This window comes from Chrysemys picta, chromosome 2, assembly GCF_011386835.1.
Source record: "Chrysemys picta bellii isolate R12L10 chromosome 2, ASM1138683v2, whole genome shotgun sequence".
Lineage (NCBI taxonomy): Eukaryota > Metazoa > Chordata > Testudines > Emydidae > Chrysemys > Chrysemys picta.
In genome coordinates, this window is record NC_088792.1 from 57,209,442 (window position 1) to 57,234,698 (window position 25,257).

The window sequence follows — 25,257 nt, forward strand, 5'->3', positions numbered from 1 at the left end:
TATATATATATACCACCAAATAAGAACATTACACCATCTGTTTTGGGATGCCAATGATGTAATACAAGGAAAAGAAATCATGTAGCTTGCTTGTTTCTTGAGACTTTTAGATGAGACAACCAGGGAGCCCCGGGCAACGTTAACTTATACCAAGAGTCTGCAACTGTGGAACAATTCTAAAGCAGAATTATATGCCAAGAAATAGTGTCTATAAATTCTATGGTGTTTTTAGCAGAAATACACCTGTAGTTTGAATGTATTTTTCAAGCCCAAGTGCTATGTTACTGCCACACTGCCTGGCCATATTATTTACAATCTTTGCCTTAACTGATGGGTTTTTTTAATCTGTCATATGAGGCCAGGAAATGATGGGCTAATAAATCAGGGAACTAAACAAAAGCAACTAGAAGTGTTTGACTTTTTGAGAAAGACACTGGAGCCAACTCATGTTTGCACCAGAAAAACTCAATTAAAACCTATTTCAACCATTTTAAATAATTCAATACGCTACATTGTCAGTTTTGCTGAATGATCACATAGCAACCCTCTTCTTGCACTCCCATTTCATTGCTTTTTTGGTGATACCCCATCACCGTATCACATATGATATTAGATTTTGAGTAACTGGGGGAAGAGATTTTTGTTGTAATTTTAATGTGCTGAAAAGTGCCCGGCACAATTTTGGCTGCTGTAAAATTAAAAGCTAAGTACTCTTATATTATTCAACGCATCCAGCGATGAATGGATTATTTTTAATTTTTTGGTGAGATTTTATTGTCCTTGCTCCTTCGCTGCTTGGCATATCTGCTCAGACTGCAATTAATGCTCACTCTGATGGTAACTTTTGTGATATGGAGTAGGAACTGGACAGATTCCACCACCTTACTGCAAGCAAGCCTCTGAACAGCAATCAAATAGTAATGATTTTTGGCTGCTGTTCATCTGATTTGGTGATATAGAGATGAAATGGCTCTTGAGTCATCAAGTCCCCCGCCACTAGAAGATTTTAATCTAATTTTCCAAAACAACGTGTGTCTTTCCAAACACAAATTCATATCTACACAGAGTTACAGAACACTCTTCAACTACTAATGCTGTAAGGACAGGCGCCTGCACTCCCACCAGCAATGCAGTAAACAAAGGGCCAGCCCCTTGTAGCAACCTCATTGAGTCCTGTTTGAATATTAATGCCAAGTTCCTTTTTTGTTACCCATCCAAATGCCAGTAAAAAAGAAGGTACCAACAAAAATTCAAAATATAATAAGCAAGTTAAAAATACAATAAAAACACTTGTTTGCATAAAAATAAAATACTTGCTTTAATTTATCCAAATAATTGCAGTAAAATACTTAATTGCTGAATAGTTTTTAAACACTGTCCATTAATATTCTTGATCCCACTTATACATACATTGGGACAAATTCCTCTTTAGTGCTACTCTACTGATGTTGATGGAATTTCATCAGGGATGTATCTGTCCCCTGCTGTTTTCCTTGGGAACAGTTTTATGGCTGGACACATAAGGTCATAAAAGTTGTATGGTTCTTAAGTTATCACTCACTATTAATAATACTTAGTGATATATCAGTGCACATCTTCAAAGCACTCTGCAAATGTTAGTCCTCACAGCATCAGTATAAAGTGGGTATATATTACAGTATTAAGACCATGTTACAGCTGAAGCTGGGAGATTAAGTGAATTACTCAAGGTCACAGAGGAAGTCAGTTCTACTTTAGCTATGTGCATATATAGCTCATTGCCATAGGGTCTGACCCTATTGTAGCAGGGCATGTTCCGCTCCCACCTTTTAGCATTACAGAAGGCAGCCCAGACTCTATTGGTTGGATGAGCACACCATGCTGTTTATTTATGTTCCCTCTACCCACGCCTTTACCATTCCATGCAGCAATGCTATTTACAAAATCCCTTGTATCCTCAGCCCTTCTGCCAGGGCCAACAAGGAGAAGAGGTCTCCCTTCCTGAAGATTGCTCTGTCTCTGAGCTCAACTAACCCTGTTCCTCTACCTTGTGCTTCCTTTCTGTGCCTTTCTAATCAGTCCTCACCTGATGGGTGAATTAATCCTTTAGCTCACCCAGCCTGCTATCCTGAGCAGCTGATTACATTTCATTCCCCAGTCAACCCTCTCTGGGGGAAGCTAAGTAGTGTCAGAGTGATCAGAATGAAGGCTCAACCTGTTAACTCCCTGAACTCTGTCACAACCATACATTAAAAATGGATTTGTAATTCTCACAGCACCTTAGTGTAGCAGGGAAGTAGGATGGTCATTTTACAGATGGGAAACTGAGGCACAGGACAAACTAAGTGATTTACCCAAGGTCATACAGAAAGTCTGACTGAGCTAGGTACTGAACCTACATCTCTTTTGGCGTACTTCAGTGCTATTCTATGGCCCAGAGTAGAACTCAAAAGTTGCTGGCTAAGAGTCCTATGCTGGTTGCTTACACCTGGCCCTCACAAAACTAGCTGGTTGTCCCTGGAGATGGCTGGTCACATAGTGCTGACTCTGTGCCTTGCTTCCAGCTACTCAAAACACCTAAAAATAAATCCTTTCTGAAATTATTTTTTCATGGAAGCGATTGTTGCCGTTTCCAGAGGAATGTTATACCATTGCAAATGGGAGAAGAGGTAATTTGTGTGGTTATGATTAGCAGGAGAAACGGTCCACAAGAGCAGCTTTCTATTAAGTTGTGCTCCACACTATGATACAGTTTAAGAACCCACAGCTTTCTCACAGAATATTCCTAGTCATGGCTTTTGTTACGTTCGTGACATAAAACCAGAGAATTAGATAAAGTCATAAAATACTTTTTTCAGAAGTTTGCAGAGTAACCCCACTTTATTTCTTAGACTCCAGAACCCTAACATACAAGAACCCCAAAGCAGAGAGGCTCAACTTACCCCACCTTGCTCTAAGCTGTCTCTTTGCAGAAAGGCTGCTGAAGAACCAGATTGCATCCATTTGCATGCTTCCCTACAGAGCCCCCTAGCCTGCAAGCAGGACCCAGAAACTCCTTACACTTAAAGTGATAGCTTGTAGTTTTAACACAGTTTTCAATACACCCCAGCTTTCAGTGTGATTATTTTCCAAAGGCCTCTGTTAATCATTATAGGACCCATGCTATCATGCATTTGAGAAATATAACATTGTAGTGCCACTCTTTATGACTTAAGGTAGATCCCAACATGCAATTTCACCTGATCTGAATTTTACCAAATCTTACCAACAGCTGTAGCCTTATGGTTAGTCCTACAAACTGAGATCTCTAAGGTGCCTCTCAGCGCAACCCCTTTTGTGATTTGTTTGCAGCGTTACAACTGATTGCTGATGTGGCTATTCTTCAACCAACAGCATGTGTGGAATCAAGCAGTGGGTACCTTTGTAACAGGCTTTCATAATCAGTTTATCTGGTTGTGTCTCCCTTTTGTTCCATACTCACTCTTGCAAGGTGCTGCACTCCAGCACTAACCCTGCTCCACCAAAGCATTTCAGCATACAGGGAGAAAGGATGGTCTAATGCACAAGATACTGTATGGGGATTGGGAGACCTCTGTTCAATTCCCACCTCTGCTAAAAACTTCCTATATGACCTTTACTCTCTATCTCTGCCTCAGATCCCCATCTGTAAATTGGGAAAATACTTCCCTACCCCGGTAGGACATTGTGGATGAAAATCCATTGATGATTAGGAGGATCATGTGAACAGACAGGTTTAATGGGAATACTCATGTGCCTAGCTACTGTGCTGGATTGGAGCCAGAGTGCTTAGCATCTTACAAAATCAAGCCATTAGCTTCCTTTTGAGGGGTTCTAAATTTCCTTAAAGGGAGGCAAAGAGTTTTTTAATTCTCTGTTTCTGTGGTTTTCATGTAACCGCATTTTTATTATACACTATCTGCTTTTTGGGAGGAGCAGAACTCAAACTCTCCCTGCATTGCAAACACTACCCAGAGGAAGGTAGAAATAGAGAAGAGGGCTCTCTAAACTCATATTGGAAGTGGTTAACCCATGTTTCCCATCTCTGTTGGCTTTCTCTTTCAGCCTGGAAGCATTTCTTCTTCATTTGTACCACCTTAAAGCAATAGAGAGAACAAATATTCTGCTCCACCCAGGGAAGGAGATTTAATGAATTACAAAGCTGTTCACTTTACAAGGAAAGTTCCCTGTAGTAAAAATGATGTACTTTTTAGATGTTATATCAAAATGCATTCAGATTTGCTTTTTGTCAAAATATAGAGCCAAATCATTCCTTCCACCTTTATGTGCAGAAACCACAAAAATCAAGGCCCTCTACAGATTTGTGGTCACTTGGTCAGAGGCTGATCTAGAAGCAGAAAGACCTAGGATTGATAAGTATTGACTTCTAACAAACCCTGCAAGAAACCTAAGTGGCAGTCACTATTTTATTATGGGGGGGAAGGTAAAAATCAAATATTCAATTTTCTATTTGTAAGGCATATATAGTATTAGATATACATATATATATTTCTATCCATAAACCTCCTCTATTTGAAAGGTGAATTAGAGAAAAGCATTAATCCTGTTTACTTGCTGGAGGGAATAAGTAGGGGCAGGAACACATTTTCATGTGTGGTGGGACTGTGATGTTGTCCAGTGCTTCTGGAATCATACTTTAAATGTGACAGAGCAGGTGACTGGAGTGTCCCTAGAGACAGATCAAAAGGTTCAGCTGATGGAACTGGATGGTGATCTGAAACTAGTTCCTTTAAGGAGAATATAAATGTGGTTGCTCAGAAGGCCCACTCAGCATGACACACCATTGCTATAGTCTAGATATTGCTACCAGGGGACAATCAGTGGATTAGACAATTTTATTACTGTAAATGCTATTTCTTCAATGGATAATATCAATCTCTACTTGAATGGGGTTTTGTTCACGTCACATTGGAACAGGCTTGAGTAACCAAAGGAACAGCAGAATGTTTGAGCAGCAACACAAATTGCCTCAAGGTCCCCGTTGGCTTCCCCAACATGAATCCCACAGCACTTACTATAAAGGGAAAAATTTACAAGCTGGGAGGAGGGAGACACCTGTGTGGAATGAAATTTATAACAGGAATAAGAGCCTTAGTCAAGCTTAGTTACAGTGAAAATCTTTTATCCAGAAAATCCAAACGATAAGACATTAATAGAAACTGTGCTCAGGAGATTTCTCTCATGAAAATGACAGTATAGCAAGGAAATAGCATCAATAATGCCAACTGACAATAAAACAGAAAGACAACAAATGGTAGAATATTAGAGATTGACTTTGAAAAAATACCATTTACAAGTAAGAAATGTTAGGTGAGATTCTCACACCTGCTCCAGACCCTTTATATGGGTATAGAATCGTAGAATATCAGGGTTGGAAGGGACCTCAGGAGGTCATCTAGTCCAACCCCCTGCTCAAGGCAGGACCAATCCCCAACTAAATCATCCCAGCTAGGGTTTTGTCAAGCCTGACCTTAAAAACCTCTAAAGAAGGAGATTCCACCACCTCCCTAGGTAACCCATAAGGACAGAGAAGTTTAAAGGGGCTCTAAAAGCTCCAGCTCTGACTAGGGGAGGATTCCCCTATGTAGGCACTGCAGAGACAGCCCCAGACTGTCCTTCCAAGGACCTCCTTAGAAGCCCAGACGTACGGTATATACCAGTGGTAGGGCGGCAGCACATAGCATTGTGAAAATCTGGGCAGAGCTGTGGCCCATAGACCAGACAACCATTAGACAGGGTTCCAGGGCTGTGTAAATTAATCTGGATGCTGCTTCAGTCCTTGGAGCATCTCCAGATTGGGAGGGCGGAAAAGTGGATTAAAATGGCATTAGCCCACCTCCCACTGGGCTGTCAGTTCGGTGCTGCAACTCTCAGAGGTGAAGCTTAGGGGGGTCTCACCCATTGTTTATTCTCCGGACAGGCAAGGTCAGACTCTGATTAGATGCGGTCTGTACAGGGAGTCCTCAGACTTACGATGCCCAACTTACGTCGGATGCCACTTACGACACTTTTCAATTGACTGCCTGTTTCGCCCCTAGGATGCTCGATTTGCATAAAGTTCGCTTTAAATCAATTCCTGGTTGCATTAGACTGCTATGGAGCTGGAAGGGGTCACTTCTGATTGGCTTCGAGGCAGCAGGGCAGCTTGTTTCTGAGTAGGGTTGCTGCTTGTTTTTGACTGGGTCCCAGCCCTGGGCTCAGCTAATCAGAAAGCTTGAACAATGATTGGCTGAGGCTTAGCATGTGTGCCGATCTCCCTGGCTTTCTGAGCCTGTGTTGCTGGCATTCTGAGCAGCATATGTGAGTTTATATGTTCATTTGAATGCTGTTTACAAAATACAGTGTACAGTAAATACATTGATGTTGCAACATTAATCATCTATAATTCATTTAGTACAAAAATCTGGGTTATTGTGGTGAAAATAGTGTATCAAGCCTTGGCTCAGGAACCAATCCCCTGTTCATACCATTGATTCCTATGGGAAAAGCAGTTTCAACTTACAACCTTTTGACTTACAATGCAATTCTGAGGAACGAATTGTGTCGTAAGCCCGAGGACTCCCACTATATCGTTTCCTTTAAATTAAAGAGTGGGACTACTTCTTAAGAACAGAGACTAGAATAGTTGGGCCAGACGCTACACATGCAAAGGAATGTGTGTCCATATTCTAACAGCCTGTGGAAGTGTAGTGTCCAGGTGTGAGTCATCTGCTTAGTAGGGATGTGTATAAGTCTAACTAGAACTCAAAAGAACTGCTTGGCCAAAGAAATGATGCTGACCAACAGTGTATACTGACACCTCAGGGAACTGGTGATGTCTTCAGCAGAACCTTGCTGGAAAACTAAGTCCTTAGAGAAAATTTGGTAGAACAGTAGAAATTCTTCTAGACTACGCTTCAATAGAAAAGGGATGTGGAAGAGTCTCAGGATTTTAACAGAGTCTCCTGGAATGCAAACAGGGCCATTCTTTTAGTTCTAGAATGTTTATGTGAAGCCATAACTCAGCAAACATTCCCATATGCTCTACCATCAGACAGACTTGCATCTGTTGTTATAACAGTCCAGTGACACAAAGCTCCCCTTTAAATGATTCATGTCTTGAAGCCACTGTGACATAAAGCTTTTCTTGGAGAAGAATACCTATCAGTTTGTCCAAGCTGGTTCTGAGATACTACAGTGATGAGCTCAACTGTTGCCTAAAACAAAAAGAGAGAGAGATGGATTTGCTCTGGTTGACTCTCACTTGCAGAAAAAAGAGTTGTGAATCTGAAGCCAGAAACAAGCCAAGGGGAGAGCCTGAAAGCAGGATATAAGAAGACTAAGCAGCTATATTTCCTGTTGGTCCTTGAGCACGGGGGGATTTTTCCAAGGCGTATCTGCTGGAACAACGTAACACAGTTATTTTGTTGAGCGCTATTCACCAAATCAAGACTTTTGCAAGATTACTTGGTGTGCTACTGTTAGCAAAACCATAATTCTATTTAAAAATTGGAGAAAATCTTTGGCTATGTATTGTAGATATTTGGATACATTATCTAATAATATGAAGGGACTGTAAGAGAAAGCTTGTGCAGAAGATAAAAATACTCAAAGGTCATTTTACAAGTGTTATAGACTATGCCAGGTGAAAACAGAATTTGTAGAATATCACCAGCTGTGTATACCTTTTTTTCCCAAGACGTGTTGTTGCCCTGTGTTGGAACAATGATTTTCCTGGAAAACTTAAGTTTAGCCTAATTCATCCCAGGGGCAGTAGCCCCCTAAGTTTTAGCTCCTTTGTAGAAAGAGAGGGCATTAGCTTGAGCTGCTCAGTCACATTTCAGCATGTCACAGGTAGATCTCTGAGAGCCAAATGCCTAGCCTGGCTAGGTACTTCCTCTTGCGGGCAGTCTGTTCTACGTATTCAGGCTCATTTTGACCCATATTAGGAGCAGTAATTACAGATGAATGTGAGGTAACCAACAGGTCCAGGTTAGTGGTATATGGAAATCTCTCAGTGAGCTGATTAAAGAGTTGCTTTAAAGCATGAAGACTGTCAGTAAGAGCTTTTCCACTGACTTCAGTGGGCTTTGGATCAGGCCCTCAAATAGTAGTCCATGATATTTATGGAAACAATCGAAGATAGGGGAATTACGGTATTTGTTTATTATTAATTAGCCCAGAAGCTGCAATTAGGATCAAGATCTTGTTGTGCTAGCTGCTGTACAAATACATATGAAGACATGCTCCATACACTGAAGAACTTACAATTTAAGAGAGAAAAGTAGGAACAACTTTAGCTTTGACCAGTGGTGATAAACAGACTTTACCCTTTACTATCATCTTCTTTTAATCAAATGCCTCCTTAAACTGCCTTTCCCTTTCATCTAGATATGTTACACTTGGTGCTTGTATTTCTTTTTCAGATAAGCCAGACAAGCCTATACTACTGAAGACCAGAGGCAGGCATGCAACATGTGCCGACAGGTTACACCAATGATAATAATTATCACAGCCACAATATTGTTAAGCTAGTGAAGTTAATCTGACATTATCAAGGATAGTTTGTGTAGTGTTAGTATGACATATAATCCAAGAGAATCATACCATATTATAAACTTTATGTATGTAGCACTAGGAAAACCTCTTTGCAACCTTCTGATCGAAGTTTACTATTAGTGTGGTGATCCTTTTCTCCAGAGTTATTTCACAGTGTGAATATATTGTACCAGCAGTAAAGCTGATCTGGTACGATGTGTACTTGTTGGCTTGGATTTTTTTCTATTCATTTTGTAGGACAGGCTTTTGTATGTATTTAACAATAACACCACCTTTTAGATTTCTGCATGGCTGAGATAGTGTCTCAGGCAAAGACCTATAGGATTAAAATAAAAATAGAAAAGGGTTCAAAATGACATCATGTTTTATGCACTCAAGACGTGACCACAAATAACCTACAATAACCTTTAAAATTAGTTTTTTCCTGACTTCATAAAACAATATTTCATTTGGCAGGCCCTTGCTGGCAAGCACTTTGAACAGTTCTATTTGTTTTCTGTAACCAGGAAGACACAACCAGTGTTTTCACATAGGCTTCCTTCAGAACTGTGGTTTTGCCATTTTCTGCCTCTTTATTACTGCCTGCTGCTGTTGAATGTTTTTCTTTGGGATGTTTATTAAGAACAAGACTCTGAATAAAAACACCCATCCATATAACAATACTAGTGGGTCTCTCCCACTGTAATATTGCTGTACTGAAAACACAGAAATTGATACTATGATCTAGAATGATCTGATTGCTTTATTCTGAAGTTATGCAACAACATACAACTGGGCACATGTATATTATGAGAAACTGGTGGAAATAGGGACATATGTCCTTTGATGCATTAACCAAAACCAAGATTTAGAAATCCAGCATAATTTACAATACGGTATAAACTGGAAAAAAAGGTTATATCTAGTATTTCTATCTGAAACACAAAATAAATAATAAGAGCTTGATTTAAAGAAAATTAGGACTGTCACAAATAACAAGAACCACACTTTGTTTCTAATGCATTCCAATCTATAATTAGTTAATATTTTGAATTGCCACCAATGGTTGTCCTTATAATGAGAACCACAAATGGAAGGTTGTATGTTTGATAGTGCCTCCCATTAATAAACATGTTTGCATTCCCATGGATGAGGATGCTCTGAATTTCATTATTGTGAGCTCTGAGGCTGAGGGGAATTTCACAATTAGCTGAGAAGGTGTCTCACTTTCGCGAGTGCTCTGGGTATTTTATTTTTTAAATTTCACACAATATTTTTATTCACTACATTTTGCGATATTAAATAATGAGCATTTTCCAGTATAAATACCATAATATAGCAAACATTTCCCCAAAATTATTATACTTATGAAAAGAGGGGATATATTTAGTAAAGAATATCAAATCCATCCATTTACTAAGGATGAAAATTTCAGCTACTGTACACAGTTCTGACTTCCTAGTAATTTCTCTTTCTGATGTACAGTATGCAGCTTGAGCGAAAAAGGAAAGTTCTAATAATTAAACTTGCTCTATTGACCTAACCAAAATTAACTGGTTATGCAACAATGTAGCTGTCCATGTAAAAACAGGAAGTCAGATTTCCCCAAGTAATCCTTATTCACCATGAGAAAAACAGCTGGTGCTCTCCCTTTACATGCAAGTCTGTAGGGCATGGATAAAAGGATGTATACTTCTGATATCCTTTTTTTTAAATGGGTGTTTTTTTTCCAATGGAAGTTTTCCAGAACTCAGTTCCTGAGAGGTAGGGCCCCAAGACAGTCTGGTCAAAATAGTTGGAGTTATATCATTGTAAGGAGAAGGCTGTGAAAATGAACAAAGAAGCCAATCAATGTAACACGAATAACACTCCCCCACCTCCAAAAAGAAAAATAATAAAGGAAGCATATGCTTTTTTCCCCCTAAGAAGAATTAATAAGAAAAATACTCCCTTAAAAGCAACAATATCCACCATTTCGGAATCAGAGCTTTTGTGTCACTGTTTTTCAGTAGTTATGCTACATTTCCCCTGGTCCACTGCTGGGATTTTTTATTTTTTATTTTGCTACGCATGCTCGCACATCTGCTCCACATGTGTGATCAACGACTAGATTTTTTGAGCTGAACGTCCTGTTAAATGGACAGAGTGGGCAGATCAGTCCTTTGAGAGCAGAGAATCTGCCTCTGGTGGATTGCCGCCAAATGCAATGGTGTAATAAAGAAAAGAAATCTGCTTATTCGAATTGCTCTGAAATGAGCTGTGTCCTCTCCTAAAATACCATATGGTTATGATCCCTGGAGGTATAGTCCATAACACCTAGGTCTGGCAGACTATGTTTGATGGTTGTAAATGTCTCTGCAGTCAGACTGTGGGGAAGGCAAGATAATTAAAGAGAATGAGAGGTGAAACAATTGCACTCGTCTACCCTTTCACCAAGTGAAATCTCATTGTTATAGAGGAGGAGACTGATCATTTTGTTGTAATCGACAAATACGTCTCTGCTATTATTTAAAAAACTGTCTCAGGCATGAACTACAAAATAATATCTTGGTGCCCGATCCTCAGAGGGTATAAATTGGCAGAGAGTCACTGAACTCAGTGGAGTTATGCTGAGTGCACCAGTCAAGGATCTGGCTCTTTATGTTTTATTTTAAGTAGCAGGAGGAGATGCTTTGTAGAAAATTGTGTAAAAAAGACTGAAGTGTGCCGTGCAGTACATACGCAAGGCAAAATACAGGTTCCTTAATCAAACCACACAAATGGCTGCTAACAGATGTATAAAGTAACAAGAGAAATTAACAGATGCTTCTCAGTTTTGGCCATTATACCAATAAATATCATCATTTCATGTGGTCCATCGGCCATGCTAAAGAGTCTGTGCAGATGAATAAGGTTATTTTATGGTGTTGCATTAAAAATATAAAATAATGTAATGTTTTGGTGAACTGATCTGCTACTATCCTGTTCTAGGCATAGAAGGGGAAAAGTGAATGGCTCGTTTTATAAGCAAAAAGCACAGCATTGATATCACTAATTTAATTCGATTCATCTCTCTTACTGGTCATCATAGTTGTAAAGCAGCAAACACCACAAGTCAGCTCTAGATAAACACAGCGCTTCATTTTTATTTTTATTTTAAAACTTTCAAATATATCTTTAACTGGGGACAGTTTGTTTGGACAGGTACAAATCCTACCACTTTCTGAGGCAGGGCTTTGTGGGGCCCCTGCTTTTGGAAAGTGCCTTGTATTTTTGAGTGCTACTAAAATAATAGTAGTAACTGGGGATGATGATAAAGATGAACGTCAGTCAGCTTGCATTCTAATATAAATATGGCTTCCCTGAGCTTTGAAATTGACCTTGACATTTGCAAATTCAGAATTGCCATAAAAGATACAGAGACTGAAGTTATAATAGGTGATGTACATGTGTACAAAGCATTTTGCAGAGATTACCTGATTGAGACTGATAACAGCTCTGTGTGGTAGGTATTTAGAAAAGTAAGAATTACAGCTGTCTAGAGGATGACAATTATGTTTCATGGCAATTTTCAAGGTTTTGACATTTGTTTTCATTCATTCAAAAACAAAATCTTTCTAATGTTTTCACAAAATGGTACTGGGTCAAAATGTTCATTTTTAGATTGAAAACCGAAGCTTTTTGACTCTCTCTCACACACCCTAGACCAAAAAATAATTGCTGATGAACTTGCCCAAAGCCAAATTAGGAGTCAATATTAAAGAACTCTGGAACTTGCTGATGCTAGTTCTGTGCTTAGGCCATTTGAACCTGACTCTAAAACAATTCCCATTCCTCAGCCCTTTTCATAAAGTTTTTAATAACTGGGACTTTTTGATGTAATCTTATCATAATGAATTGATAAGGGGCTGGATCAAAAAAACAATCAAGTCAATGGGAGTTTTTCCACTATTTTCAGTGGGCTTTAGATCAGGCCCAAGATGAGACTGGATCGAACTACAGATTCATATGAGTGGAATAGTAGTCTCCTGCATTGGTTGAGAATGATGGTGTCTGCCTTGAGAGTCCATTCAGTAGGTAAATTGGGTGTAATAAATAGCTGGCTAATGCGAGGAACAGAGGCTCTCTGAGAAACTCTGGACAGAAAGTTTTCAGCCTTGGTCTGAATCAGTGTTTTGTTAATAATAATGTAATGGGTAATACCCAGAGATGAGCAAAGCAGTTTAGATAAAGAACTGACTCAACTCACATCTCAACCCCCCCTTTAGTTGATGGTTTTCATTATTTTCCATTTCTCATGCTTGCATTCCTGTCTATGCTCAGCCCTCTCTCCTGGGTAGAGTTACCCACATTTCTACCATGGCAGGAACATTCGTTCCCTTATTCCTGAGCCCCACTGTTAGTTGGCACACACTTGGTTCCTGCTGCTAATGAGATGCTGCAGTTCCACACACTCAGCATCCACAACAGAATCTGTTTGTAGCATCCACTTCCAAGCCCTCTCAGAGTCTAAGCCAGAGGGCAAGGGAGGATTTTAAAAGGAAAGAGAGGGTTTTAGAACATGTCGTTAATTAGGATAGAAATGATCTTATTTGGATTCCCTGATTTAGCAAATCATAGTTGGGACTAGGCATGCTGATTACATCAGTCCACAAGACCATGATATAACCCTACTTGATACTAATTTTTTCAATGTTGAAAAAACACAAAACAAATGAAAACCAAGTAATCCCTTCTACAGTGTGATTCGGGTCAGTTGCTTAATGCTAAATATTCTCACAGTTAAATATCAGCTTCCATCTCTTCCATCCATGGACCTGGTGATTCAAATGCCTGTTGAAGTCAGTGGGAATCTTTCCATTGGGTTGAATGGAAACTTCAGCCTGATAAAGTTGAATGTATTTGAATTACTTGAAATGTTCTTATTTCTTTTAAAATATATTTAATAATAATAATTAAATACTTAGCCCTGGGAGCACTTTTCATCTCTAATCTAACAGCACCTTAACAAGCTGGTTAATAAAATGTTACCTTCATTTCACAAATGGGAAAATTGATATAGAGAGAGGTTAAGTGACTGAGCAAGGTAATGGCAGAGCCAGGAACAAAATGCATGTCTCTTGATTCTTAGTCTGCCCACTGCATGGTGATGTGCTAGTAGAGGCAGGCCCATGATAGAAAGCGCTTTAGAAAAAGGAGGTGGGAGGGGGAAGGAGGAAAGCCTACATTGGTTTCTTAACTGCTCAGCAAATTTAGGTAAAAGATAATAGCTTAACAGACCTGGGGAGTGAAGACTTCTGTTAATCTGCCCACAGAAAATATACAGCAAAGGATTCTCCACATTGCTTGGGCAGTGTGACTCTGTCTTAACCTGGGGGACCTCTGCTTTAAGAAAGTTCAGTCTCTGTGACCTTCCAGATCCTAGCCTCTGCACATTTGTTCTTGTCTCTGTGAATCCACCCTTCCCCCGCTCTGGGTGCTTCAACATCTGGCTTAAAGAGACTTAGGCTATTGTTATTGTTTTGAACAGGTCTGGAGAAGCAGCATCTTTTATTGCTCACCTGAAATCTGGTTTTAACTATTAACATTTTAAAGAATAAGTTAACAGATTTGTTTTTCAAACTATACATATAGAGAGAGAGAAAAAGAGAGAGAGAGAGAATAGAAACATATAAACACATAAATGTATTTAACAGAGATCACGCAGCAGATTCCAATATTCCTTTGGTTTTACGTACCAGCTTTTACTAATTTATCATTACTGTAGGCTGAAGGGCAGAATGTTTCTCAGGGAATGAAGAAGGACTTTTTTGCTCTCTTGGAATTTAGTAGAAAGATTCAGAACTTTATCAACAGTTTGCTTTTTCAGTAAGCAGTATGTACAAAAAGGACATGAATGCTGTGCTCTTTTATACCAGCTAAATATGGAGAAATTGCATGGTCTTCAACCCAGTCATCTCTAATTATTCTCTGGAGATGCTGGGATAAAACCTGACCTTGGGTTTTTTAATGCTGCCCATTTCTAGTTAGGAACCTAAGACAATGCAGTTATAACAGTTCAAAACCAGAACGAGATCTTTACACAGTATACATGGAAGATAGAGGCTAACCCATTAAAGAAGCCACCTGGTGCTCCTTTACCAGGCCTCATTTAGCTGCAGATAAATGGATGTTAAAGAATGTCAGCATTTTCTTTTTCTTTTTTTGTCTGTCTGAAAAATGGGGATAACTGTCCTAAGCTACTTCTCGGGGTTGTTGTCACCATTAATGAATTAATGTTGTCATTAATGAACATTTGTAAAGTACCTTGGGATCATCAGATGAAAAATGTCACAAGTGCAATTGATAATTAAATCTTTTATTATATGTTTCTTTGAGCCAATACTAACAGTTAACCATGGAAAACTTCAATCTCTGTGTCCCAGAAAGGTCAGAATAACTGGAAAGCGGGGAACTATCTGGCTAAAATATGTAAAATCTGAGAAAATTGTCTGAACAATGTTGGGTGTCTTGAGAAATGGATGGGGAATGGATGTTCATCAACATTTAAATTTCTATTTATCTATAATCTGATAGAATAAGAGCTTTCTCAGCATTACCCACCTAAATGTAGATAATCTTTATAGATGTAGTCATCTAAATTGGGCAGCAGGATCCTGCCTCAGAGGGGCATGTAGGTATCCAAATGCGGGATTTTGATATATGATTAAGGAGATACTTATGGAAATTGGGTTCCCACTGAATTTGAAGGAGGCACGATTTATTACTTACTACATTGTTTTTTATACAGCTAACAGTCCAGTTAAAACAAAATACTATGAGTGTAATGAACAATAGAGGGCAAGATCATGAAAGAATAAGGACAGCAGCGATAATTTATTGGTTCAAAGACTTATAAACTATATATATGCGTGTGTGCATGCGCACACACACACACACAAGTGGGTATGCTGATTGGAACAGCAGGGTGTGGAGGGACCTTCCAGGGCTCTGTTACAGTTCCATAATTCTCTGGCTGGCCCTGGTAGAGTTTGGAAACTGGTAACAGTTACCAAAGAACCAGCTGGAGCTGGGGATGGGTGCAAGAGGCATACCCTGGGGCTCTACATTGCTAGGCACTCCCCTATGCCACGTGAGTCCCCAGGGGGGAAGATGCAGCATGTTTCTGCTTCTTTTTGTGCAGCTTGAGTGGCAAAAAGGGAAAGGTGAGGACCAGAGAATAAGCCCCAGAAACTATTAAATAAATATATATCAACAATCCCTGCTTGCCCTCTATCTAGCAATTAACCTATGATTACGCGCCTTGTTTACATAGTATTACCGGGAGCTACGTTTCAAAAAATCTATCTGATTAAAAATTGGCTGAACAGTGAACAGCCTTGTTCCTACAGACTTTGAATTGCATACAGCTAGTGTATCAAACCTGGATTCCATTCCCAGCTAAATCCTTTAGTTAAGAATGCTGCTGTTATAACAACATGATAGGTCCAATTTTTACCTACACTGGGGGCTCAGATCCTTCATTTGGATAGGCAATGGCCATACCTTAATTCTCCTCTCCACCCAGTTTCACTATACATAATTTATTCAATACTGTACGTTTCTTGCTCTCCAGGTTCCATCTCATTAACAAATTTTTATTATATATATGGGACAATTTGATCATGTTGCTAAATGATTCAATAACATTAGAAAATGTGTACTAGAGATATAAGTGGTGAATAAAAGGCACGCACTCTAAAACATCTTCTGGCGTGCAAGGCTTTTAGCTGACTAGATTCCTTTGTTTCCAAGCCCCAAGCGTCCGTTCAGCATACATCATTTATAATGTTATACTCCCTCTGCTGGACAAATGAGAAACTGAAGCAGGCTGGGAAACTGGGAAACGCATTTGTTTTAGAGATTCTTCATCCTTAGCCTTTTCTTTTCTTTTCTTTTCTTTTCTTTTCTTTTCTTTTCTTTTAAACGTTTAAACTGAGTGAGGCTGTGCACTAATATTAAAAAAAAAAACAAGTATCCACTGGAATTTTATATTTATCCTTCATCAAAGAAAAAGACGTTATAATCCCTCCCTCACTTTCTCTCGCTCGCCTCCTCTTCACAGTACCAAATGTTCCCTCTTTCCTGGCAGTTTCCTACTTCAGTGACTCCCCACCCACTGTTCCTAGAAGCAGAATCCTCCATGTTTTGGGTGCCTGTTTTCTGAGATCCCCTCCCTCCAGCCGCCTCATGCTCAGCTCCAGAATCTCCTGACCTATTTCCTCCTCCCTCATTCCACTAAGGGTTAAATTCACAAAGGGACTTAGGAGCCTAACTGCCACTTTAGGCACCCAAGTCCAACATTTAGGCAGCCTGGCATTCACAAAAGCCCCCCTGAGCTGCTGCCTAACCCTAAATGTAGGTGCCTAAATTTCCTAGGTATTACGTTTCCACCACTAAAGTCCCCTAGGTCCCTACATTTCTGCCGGTGAGCTTGCACACTGCCACCCATATCTTGATACCCTGGAGCAGCGCAATGCCTAGCTCATGCCTAAGCCCTGGCAGGATTCACAGACTAAGCGTGTCTCAACCTATCTCACAGGCTGGGTCCAATCTGATAGACCTGCTCTGAGCATGCCTAATCCCCTCAAGAGACAACAAATGTGACAGTCCTATGATTGGAACATTCACCCAGCCTGTGGGAGACCCAGGTTCAAATCCCTCCCTGCCCCAAGCTGGAGCAGGGACTTGAATCCAGGTCTCTCACCGCCAGGCTATATAGTCACTGTCTCTCTGGTCTAATGATTATATAATTATTTCATACGCAGTGGAATTGTTCCAACAGGAGAGATTGACACAGCCCCACCCCAGAATAACCCTATAGCTGACTGGTTAGATCCCTCTGCTGGGAGGTGAAAGAGGTCAAATCCCTGCTCCAAATCAGGCAAAGTGGGGATTTGAACTTGGGTCTCCTACATCCTAGGTAAGGGTTCTGATCACTGGGGTATTATGAGTAAGGCAGAGGGGTTCCTTCTCTGGTTTTGTGAAACGCTGACTGACCCGGCTTAGATGCCCACATTCCTTTGACGGGCAGGGTTTTGGACACACCCCATCCTTGGCATTTCCAACTAGCTAGATAAGGAGTCTCCTCACTCAGCTTGCTGCCTTCTCTGAAGCCCTAGGTTAGGCACCCAACTCTCCTGATGCACTGCATGGGGAGCCTGGCTGCCTAACCTGGGGCGATGGATTTCACGAGGTGGCAGGGTGCCTAAAAGTTGGATGTTGCAACACCTAAGTCCCCCTTGTGAATCTACCCCTAACTTTCTACCTCATCCCCAAGGAAGGCCAGAGAATTAGAGAGGGAATCACAGCAAATAAGCCATTCCACTCCCATTCTGTGGGAGAACACCAGGCGGGGGTGGAGCAGCGCAAGTGATGCCCTGAGTGGATCACTGACAGTGCGTATGGAAGCTGGCCTCTCTCATTCTAAAAGTCTGAGCATCTACTGCCTGAGTTAAAATACTCAGGCTAGGCTCATCTACCTCAGTCCATAGCCCAGCCAGGGGACAGAACACCACCCTGAGTGTGTGTGGGTTACACAAAAAATGGCAAGGATTGTTCCAGTCCAGAATTGGTGAGGTAGATAAGCAAAGGTAATGGGGGGGTGCAGTTAATCAGCATTTGCTGACTCCCTATGCTAACTATTGGATAAATACTGATACTTTAACCCTTAAATTATGGTATGTTTCTAATCCATTGTGTTTTCTCTACTACTGCTTTCTTTTTTGCACATCTTAGAGTGGTAAACTTAACATTCATACAAATCGGTTTGAACAAAATGTTCAGCGCTGTTTTACACACACAATTTGCCAGCTCTTTGCCGTTGTCTTCAAGGGCCTCCACAATTTAGCCCTGCCTACTTTTCTGTTTTAACCTCTTATGCTTCCCCATATGCTCTGCCCAAGCCATCCAATTGTCAGAAATATTTGTATAGCACAAACCAGAAGTCTATTTTCCTTGAAGAATGTTTTCAAGAAAATATATTTGCCAACAGCAATGGAGTTAGTACGAATAATGATTGTGGGCCTATCCAAGAGTGTTATCTTTTCAGTTCAGTTCATGTTCTTAGTGCAGAACACAACTATGAACATACTACCACTAACCTATTGCATTGCACAGTCATGTAAAAGACACCACTGGATAATTTTAATATGTTGACAAAACAACCGATTTACAAGCACTGCTAATATTCCAGATATATGAGTCATATCATCTACTTTCTCTACAGTCACTGAAAAGCAAAATCCATACCGGAAAGGATTCAGCTAGGAATTCAAGGAGTTTTCAATATACACTATTGAATTGTTTTCTGCACTGAGGTATGTTGTAAATAACACTAAAGGTATCTACTGAGCGTTGATGTAGTCCCATTTGAAACAGTACTATATTAACATCCCTGAGGAACCTTTTAGCGTGTGGCAGCAGCATCTACACAGGGCAGTTCGAGCACTTTACAAATTACATCCCTCTGGTGCACATTGTGGCACGGTGTAGACAAACCCTACCTTGCCAAGAGTCACAGAATTGATCTTTAGCAGAGCTGGGAAGAGAGCCCAGGATGCCTGGTTCAAAGTCCTGTGCTTTAAATGCCGGACCATGCTTCCTCACCTCATCACAGAAAAACTGCACCTTGTTGACCCCTGTAGACAAACCAAACCAATAGTTATACAGAAGGAGACAGTGTAGGCTAGTAGCGATGGTGATGGACTTGGAGTTGGGAGACCTAGGTTCTGCTGTCACTGACTTGCTGTGTGAGTCTGGTCACATCATTGCCTCTCTCTATGGTTCTGTTTCCACCTCCACCCTATGCCTCTCATGTCTATTTAGATTGTAAGCTCTTTGGGGAAGAGACAATCTCTTACTCTGCGTTTGTACAGTGCCTGTCACAATGGAGCCCTGATCTTCGTTAGGGCCTCTAGTGCTACCATAATGCAAAATAATTAATAATTATTCATCAGTTTTTATTTATCTTAAAATTATTTGTAATAATGTAGTACCTGGAGTCCCCAACAGAGTTTGCGGCCTCATTGCAATAGGCCAGGTGTCGGCAATCTTCAGAACGCAGCCCACCAGGGTAATCTGCTGGAGGGCTGCAAGACATTTTGTTTACATTGACCGTCCACGAGCACGGCCCCCCGCAACTCCCAGTGGCTGCAGTTTGCCTTTCCCGGCCAATGGGAGCTGCGGGAAGCAGCAGCCAGCAAGTCCCTGCGACTCGCGCTGCTTCCCACAGCTCCCAGGGGCTGGGAACAGTGAACTGCGGCCACTGGGAGCTGCGGGAGGCCATGCCTGTGGATGGTCAATGTAAACAAAATGTCTCACGGCCCAACAGCGGATTACCCTAATGGGCCGCGTGCTGAAGGTTGCCGACCCCTGCAATAGGTGCTGAGCACACACAATAGTAAGTATCAGAGGGGTAGCCGTGTTAGTCTGGATCTGTAAAAAGCAACAGAGAGCATGCGTCTGACGAAGTGGGCATTCACCCACGAAAGCTTATGCTCCAATACATCTGTTAGTCTTAAAGGTGCCACAGGACTCTGTGTTACACAATAGTAAGAAACCATGCCTGCCCCAAAGAGCTTGCCAGACAAAATTGGCAAAAGGCATGAAAGAAAGTTTTATTATTCCCATTTTACAGATGGGAAACTGAGGTACGAACTAAGTATCCTGTCAAGATAACACAGGAAGTCTGTAACTGAGCCAAGATTTAAATCCCAGTCTCCCAAGTCACAATCCAGTGCCTTACACTTGAGACCCTCTCCTTCTTCTATGTGGTCCCACATGCCTGGAATCCCCTCCCTGGCCTGAACTGCATGCCTCTACCATCTGCGGCACTGTACAAACATACTGAAAAATCTATTTCCAAGATTTTACAGTCTGTGGTCTCAATCCAGCAAAGCAATCAAATAGTCAAGAGGGACTATTCACATGGTTTTAGTGAGATATACGCTGAAATCTTTGCTGGATCAGGCCTGAAATCATTTTCATATTCCCATTATTGTCATTTATTATTCCACTTCCAAGGGACCATTCTTATTTTTAATCATGATTAAAGAACTTCTTCTTAATTCATACCCAAGCAATTTAGTTTATACTAATTTTGATTATTAATTTAATGATACTTTTATTTGTGTGCAGCAATAATTGTATATATTGTGAGCAGCAATAATTGAATCTGACACACATTTTTAAAACTGATCATTAATAAAATGAAATTTATAATAGCAGCTCTATCCATAGCCCTACTTATTTCAAAGCAGTTTGGACAGTCATCTATATTCAAGATCTGCAATTTTCATTTACCTTTGAATACTGCATGTATATGTTAACCAGTGGATAGATAATTGCAAGTGCAGTGACGTGCAAACTTGTGAAAAGTTAGTCATGCCATCACTCAGTACGTGCAATAATGTGCTTGTATTTCAGTGCTCTGAACTACTCCTGTGAATTAGTCTATGTAAGTACAACCTTATTCTATTCTATAGCATTGCTTGTCAGTGGCGGGTGTGAGTAACAGAAGCCACAACAGCATTACTCCCCTGATGTACTGGTATTTACCCTAGGTAAATTGCATTAGCAGGAAACACAACAGATCTTAATTTGACTGCACATACACAAGAAACAGAGTTAACTGCAGAGGGCATGAAAGAGCTGCTGAACAGTTATGTGTCTTACTTATAAAATATTCTTTCAAGTGTAGCAGCTTCTACAATAAAGTTTAAATCAGACTGATTTCTTCTGTACTGTCTGCCTAACATTCTACATTAGTTGTGAGTGATCCTCCAAGGATCCAATTTGGTTTTCTGTGTTTTCTTGAAAAGAAAAAACAAACAAACAACCCACACACGATAAATGTGACTCCAAAGAACACAAAGCACCAGTTTTACACAATGATAAAGGTCATTTCTTAACGATAATCATGGTAGAAAATTCAAATTTATTTTGTTGCAGAGTTGAGACTAATAAATATCTCCCTTTATGGAAAATCTGTCCTTGTGGAGATTTCACCCCCACCCCTCCACAGACCAAACCCTTTTGCACCAATTAAGTACAATTGTGCTAATTTAATATCAACTTATATTAATTGATTTCTCATTTAATGTCAATTTGAAAATTACCAGTTTCTTGTGTTAAATAGCATGGGATACCATTTGACTGCATGCAGCCCTGTGCATTGCAAGCTGTATTTCTAAAGACTCTCTGCTGTTCAGAAACCTTTCAGTGAACTCAGGCTCAGTTTCAAGAAAGCCCAGGCAGATTTTTGCAAAAAATTACACTTATTTAAGCTGTTGACTGTAAACCATGCAGAACTCTATGGTTTCAACCCACATTCAGGCAAAACTTTGGCCAAGTTATTGGGGTTTGTTCAAGCCTGAAAAAAAAAGAAACTGCACTGACAGAAACTGAAAAAAGGCTGAATGAAACCCTGGGAACTGCAGAGAAACTGGCTCAAAGACTATACATGTCAGCCAAGATAATCCATTGTATACCAGCCAATAGATACTGCATTTACATTGCCCACCCACATAGACTGTTTGATTAACATGTCTGGCAGCTTGTCACTACCCAATGGGCTAATATTACTGAGCATATTCTCCAGCACTGTCTGTAAACTATAGTTTACAGTAATGATTGTACTTTTCCTTTTTTACATTTGAGTAACTGTGAATGATGCTGGATTGACAGCTCTGGAGCCGAATGCTTTCTTGTATTTTTTCAGTCTTGCCACACTGTCCAAACAGGTACCCCATTTCTCACCAATCACCACAGTCATGGAGTTGTGTTGCTAAGAAAGAGATTGGGAATCAGTGATATTTGAGATCAAGGTGATGATTTAAAATCTTTGCGAAAGAGGATTGTCCTAATGAGCAATCGCTGCACAGCCAAGCTATTCATCAGTAGTACTGGCCTTCTGATCAACTTTAGAAAGGATTTTTTTGCTAGAAATTCATTAGGCACCACCACCAGGTGGGGCTTTGCTGCCACTGTACTTTGTCTTCTTTGGCGCGGGAAGTAATCGTACTCCAATATTCTGAAGCTTTGAACAAACCCTGCACCCTCAGTTTATGTTTGGCTGCCTACACAAAGATACACATTAAATATGTGAGATGAAACAAGGAAGGCTGATGTTTTTTAAACAATAAGAGACTGGCTTTTGTGATGTGTACTCAAGGCATTTTGAAGCTTTTGTTTAAATACACATCATAACACAACTTCTTTGATCTGGTGTTAAACAACCACTCCCAAAATGGTTTACAGACATTCCCCTCCCACCTCCCACCGCCATATTAGAACATAGTTCAGTGTCTGAGCATTTTGAGAAAGATCATTTTCATAGAAGACTTGCATTGTACACAGGGCATGGATGATTTCAGTGCCTATGTTTTAAATGTCGCACACGTAGCCAAGGGCCACGAGTTCAATAAATGTACATGAATTCACTACTTCTTTACTTACACACAGAAGCCATTCTGAAGGTCTGCATCAAAAACAATATTATTTATAAGCGTCCTCCCCAACAAATGGTGAAGTACGTTGGTGCTGCATAAACACACACCTCATTGAATGTAATATAAATGAAAACAGCCTAAACTAAGTAGTGTGGTTACATGTAATGTTAACAGAACATGGCAGGAGGGAGTAGATGCAATACATACTTAAAAGACCCAGGAAGCATTGATTTCAGTGGCTTTTGAATCAGACCCTAGATGGAGTTTTGCTGTGAAAAAGGGACTAACACGGCACTGGTTTATTGTCTCACAGTGACTCCAAATCTGCTGTTTTTATACATAAACATTTTTCCAGTCGCCAGAGCCCTGGAAGCTCTCCCTGAATTCTGAGAGTCAAGCTGGGTTCTCTCCGGCTCATGCAATCCGGCTGCTTATTTGCCTAAATTTATTCACCCAAGTTTGCTTATTTTGGCCTCTCTGACCTGGAAGGAGATCAGTTTCCATGTGTTGACAGGGAGCTTGAGGCTTTTCTCAGTTAACTAGTGGGGCTCAGTGTTGCTCTTAGCAGCTATCGATGCAGGAAGTCTGTCCCTTCAGGCAGCTACTGCTTAAATGTGCTCAGCTACCAATGGAGCACAATGGAAGGGGAGAAGGTCTTTGGATGCTAATTCATGTCAAGTTTTTACAGTAGCTTAATATGCGAGGGATTACAGGTAGTTACCTGCATCTGGCTCGGTACAGCCACAGGCTGCAGCTATGGAAGTGACAGCTGCTCTCAGGCCCAGCTGTGAAGAGCACAGAGGAGCAAAAGAATGACTGCCTTAGTTCTTGATCCAGGCAGGCAAGGAAGGCATTCTTGTGCAAGCCCACAGCCTGGCTTTGGGCAGGAGGAAGTGGATTGTCTCCTTCAACCATGATTGTCTGGGAGGAAAAGAAGGATATTGGCAAACAGGGAGAGACAGAAGAGAGATAAGAGAGGAGGAGGAGAAGACAAAAGGGGGGGGGGAAAGAAATGTAACCTGGGTGTGGCATTCTGTCCCCTCTAGTGGCACGAAGACTACTTAGAGATTAATGAGTCTGTTCTACAGCCTTAGCTAAGGGCTGTATGCCTTTTAGCTCATGCAGTAGAGGGTCATGCATTTAGCTCTAGAGGTCCCAGGTTTGATCTTGCCTGCACCAACAGACCCTGGGAGGTGTGTGGGTTACAGAAAGATAAGATTCAAAATGTGACAGAGTTGAGATATGATGATATAAAATAGAAGGAAAGAGGAAGTGCCATGAAAGAGGAAGAGATGAAGTGATGCGAAGAAGGAACACGTAATTAAGAGAAATAAAATTAACTACCAGGAAAGGGGAAACACACCTCCCACAGCTGCAGCCTGTGACTCCACTGAGCCAGATGCAAGTAACTAACCATAATCCCTCTCATATTAAGTTACTGTAAAAACTGTTTTGTACTGTAAAAACTTGACATGAATTAGCCTCCAAAGCCCTTCTTCCCTGCAGCTCCTGCCACCAGGAGGCGCTTTCCTATATCTGTCTTACTGCCTCTCGCTCACAGCCATTTGCTCCTATCTATGCCTCTTCATTTCTCTGTTCATCTGCTTTTATGTCTTTTATTTTATTGCTTTTATTTCTCTCTGTAACAGTGTTATTTAACTCGGTGAAACATTCTGATACTGAGAGTATGTGACAGATGATGTATAAGATAAAATTGTATTCTATGGTTTAATTCATATGGGGGATAAATGCATCAAGGAATGCCACGCCTCCTCAGGCTGGTATATGTAATCAAACAGTCGACTCTGCCATAAACTTATTTGAGAAACAGGGACTCTGGAGTCAGCACTGGCACAGAAATTGCATTTTTCAGGCCCCAACTCAATTTACAAAAGTTATCATTATTAATTAGCATTAACATTCATATTGTGGGAGTGCCTAGAAGCCAGCCAGGTTGAGGCCCTATTGTGCGAGGCATTGTACAAATCTAAAGTAAATCACGGTCCCAGCACCAAAGAGCTTACACTCTAAAGGACAGAACAAGTGGGCTAAGTTGGGGGTTGAGGACATGAGGTAATGAAAATAATAGTAAGTTATAAGCCTAAAGATGGAGTCACAGCTCCAATATTGTCCACACAGATATCCATGCACAAAGACAGTACTGACCACCTAGAAATCAGGTAGTTACACATCTAACTGGGCAGTTGCGAGAGCAAGTTATTTTTTTTAAATAATAGAGCTACAATATGTCATA

The 25,257-nt window shown here is 40.6% G+C and overlaps 1 protein-coding gene across 3 annotated transcripts in view; it reads right to left on the reverse strand.

The window, feature by feature from the left end:
• Positions 1-9,280: 9,280 nt before the first annotated feature.
• The window catches only part of CRPPA (CDP-L-ribitol pyrophosphorylase A), a 195,401-nt gene continuing 179,424 nt past the window's right edge, over positions 9,281-25,257 (reverse strand). For 2 of the 3 annotated variants that reach the window (XR_508960.4, XR_010598276.1), the window contains 2 exons: positions 19,059-19,193; positions 9,281-10,358 (listed from right to left, as the gene is read on the reverse strand). The gene's annotated coding sequence lies outside the window, so the exon portion shown is untranslated. The remainder of the gene's footprint in view (positions 10,359-19,058; positions 19,194-25,257) is intronic. The other variant, XM_042856565.2, reaches the window with a different exon arrangement.